This window comes from Citrus clementina, unplaced genomic scaffold, assembly GCF_000493195.1.
Source record: "Citrus clementina cultivar Clemenules unplaced genomic scaffold, Citrus_clementina_v1.0 scaffold_2, whole genome shotgun sequence".
Taxonomy (NCBI): domain Eukaryota; kingdom Viridiplantae; phylum Streptophyta; class Magnoliopsida; order Sapindales; family Rutaceae; genus Citrus; species Citrus x clementina.
In genome coordinates this window covers 15,892,595-15,895,731 of record NW_006262688.1, presented here as the reverse complement: position 1 = coordinate 15,895,731, position 3,137 = coordinate 15,892,595, and the positions used below count along the sequence as shown (strand labels likewise).

Below are 3,137 nucleotides of genomic sequence, written 5' to 3'. Positions count from 1 at the left end.
TCATTTGCATTCAAAGAAGATGAAATGATTACAGGAAGGGTATTATTGTCACCAAGATAAACATATTAATGTAAAGGTAAAATCTTTAATTCTAAAATAAGAGGTGACTCAATAGAAGGAACAAAATGTTTTACTTCCCTATTTGAGAGGTCTAGAGATTCAAAGTGTCTGTCTGTTCTAAGGGATTGCTTCTTTCCTAGCCATGCTATGTCAGTTGCTTCGAGTTCTTCTTTTTCAAGTTCTTCAAATTTTACAGCTTTGACTTCTTTATTTCTGCAACAACTATTTACTCGTTCTACTACAACAAAATTCTTAATGATAAAATTGCAGCCTTAAACCTCATCAAGACTCTTCATAGCATCCAGCACATTAAATGTAACTTGTTGATCATTAACCCATATAGTCAATTCTTCTTTTTTCACATTAATTAAAGTCTTTTCTGTAGCTAAGAAAGGTCTTAATAGAATGATTGTCACTTCTTTATCTCCCTCAAAGTCCAACATTATGAAATCCATTGGAAAAATAAATTTATCCACCTTCACCAATACATCTTCAATCTTTCCTTCTGGATAAGCGTAAGATTTGTCAGCAGGTTGTAAAATCATTATTGTTGGCCCAACTTCCTAACTCTGAATTGCTTGAACGCTGGTAAAGGTATAAGATTGATGCTAGCCCCTAGATCACAAAATGTCTTACCGTTGTATTTAGTTTCTATGAAGCATGGAATTATGAAGCTCCTTGAATCTTTCAACTTCTAAGGGATTTTGTTCTGAAGTATATGGTTGCATTCTTATGTTAGAGCAATTTTTTCAAACTCTCCAAGCCTCTTTTTCCTTGCTAGAACATATTTCAAGAACTTCATATAATTTGGCATTTGTTCAAGCACTTCTACAAAAGGAATGTTGATATAAAGCTGCTTCAACACTTCTAAGAACTTACTAAATTACTTGTCTTACTTTTGCTTCTGGAATCTTTGTGGAAATGGTGGTGGGTGCTTAGACTGTTGTGCTGTAGCAGGTTGCACAAACTGTTTCTCTTTTGTCATGTTCTGGAATGATGTGGATAGTACTGTAGCATCTTCTTCCATAATTACTGAATTATTATTCTCTACAGATGTTGTAACTTAGTTGTCCTCACCAGTGTGGTGAAAAGTAGGAGGTTGTAGTTCCTTTTCAACTTGAGTTTCTTTTTGGGTTAGAGTGGGTTCAATTCTTCTCTTTGGTAATCCAACTAGAATATGAACATCCTTTTCCAGATCTTAAATTAACCACCTTGTAATGTTTCTTTCCTTCTCTTCTTGGATCCTCTATATTGCTGGGTAAACTGCCCTGAGGTCTGTTGTTTAAAGCTGTAGTAAGTTGTCCAATATGATTTTCTAAATTTCTTAATAACACGGTTGGACTCTGAAAAACTGCTTTTTTTTTCACAATGTACTCTTTAATCAATGGTTCAAGAGAATTGAGTTGATCATTGTTGGTTATCTTTGCCCTTGATTTTGGTAGTGAAATTCGGATGGTTGAGCAAGCCTGTTTTATCCACTAGTTGCTACAGCATTATGATTCTGGTTGCTCTATGAGAAGTTTAGGTGCTATCTCCATCAATGGTTGTAAGTGTTTGAATATGGTTATTCTGGTTCTATCTGTTGAAATTGCCCACATAGTTAACTGAGATTGGATTTCCAGAACAATTGTCAAATAAGTGCCCTTCTCCATCATAAACACAGGAGACCTTAGTAATCTGGTTAACAATTGCTGGAGCAGTAATCATAGCCTTCACCATATTTGTTTATGAGGTGACTTAAATTGATGATGTTGTCAGGGCATCTACATTATGACTCCTACTATTCCTCTTATTGTAACTTGCCTAGTAGATGGCCACTGATAATTATTGTTGGCTATCCTCTCCAAAATTTCATTAGTCTCATTGTAAGACTTAGATAATAAGGTCCAATTTGCTGAAACGTCCACCATTAATCTAGTGCTCGGGTTAAGATGTAGCTTTCCAACTGTATACAATAAGGAATGCCACGATGAGGACATCTCCTGAGTAACTCTTAAAAACCTTCTGATGCATCATATAAGCTCTCATTTTCAAGTTGATGGAAAGATGTGATCGCGTTCCTCAATTTTGCATTCTTGGTCAGTGGAAAGTATTTCATCAAAAATTTGTCAGCCAAGTCATTCCATGTGGTAATGCAGTTAGGTGGTAGAGAATTCAACAATGATCTTTCTCAATCCCTTAAAGAAAATGGGAAAAGTTTGAGCCTCAATTGTAACACCCTAAATCTAACACGTGCAGAGCACATAAAGAATAAGGTTACTTACAAATCTTAATCCTTACTCATTAATTCCAAACTGAAATACCTCAAATTCTTATTCAAATAAATCCACAAATTCATACGTTTAACACTAAATAATCTCTTTCGAAACATAAAAATAACAAAAGTCTCAAAACTCAAAATAACAAGTTTATAACAGAAATATACTAAAAAAAAACATGAGTCTATTTCTTAGCTTATTCAAATAGCAAAAAGGAAATGTAATCTCTAACTCCAAGCTAAACACACCTCTTGAAAAGAACTTAATATGCAAAAAGTAATGACGAGGGGTGAGCCGTCAACTCAGTAAGTAAAACCATTCCTAACAAACTAGGTCTATTGATACAAAAAATATTGCAAGCCTTCTTTTATTTAAAACATATATTATAATTCATAAATTTCATAAATCAACATATTTCAATAAGATGACATAAATTCATGGTAATTCAGAATATCAAAAGAATAATCAATTATGAAAGCAAATTGTAAAACGCATACACATAAAGCATATAGTTAGCTTATGTAACATAGTGTCACCTATAGTCCCGGTGACCCAGCCAGAAACAGAATCAGCATATTGTGTGCACACTCAAAACAAAAACCTAGTACTGGTCCAGAACATACATATCGTATAATACGATCATAATCAGAATCAGAATGACTACGGACAATGAGCCAAAACATTCAAATTAACTTTTCATATGTAATGACTTATACGTGGCGCTTTGCAGTGTTTTGGCCCTCAAGAGGTGGCCCTCATATAGTCTCAAGAGGTGGCCCCTCTACGACCATAAATAATTGAGATCATACAAAGGCACAA

At 34.4% G+C, this 3,137-nt stretch overlaps 1 non-coding gene across 1 annotated transcript; it reads left to right on the top strand.

Annotated features, from left to right (window-relative positions):
- The first annotated feature begins 2,021 nt into the window (after window positions 1-2,021).
- On the top strand, window positions 2,022-2,128 carry LOC112101394. Its single transcript, XR_002907520.1, has one exon. It is a non-coding gene; the product is annotated as a small nucleolar RNA R71 (small nucleolar RNA).
- The last annotated feature ends 1,009 nt before the right edge of the window (window positions 2,129-3,137 follow it).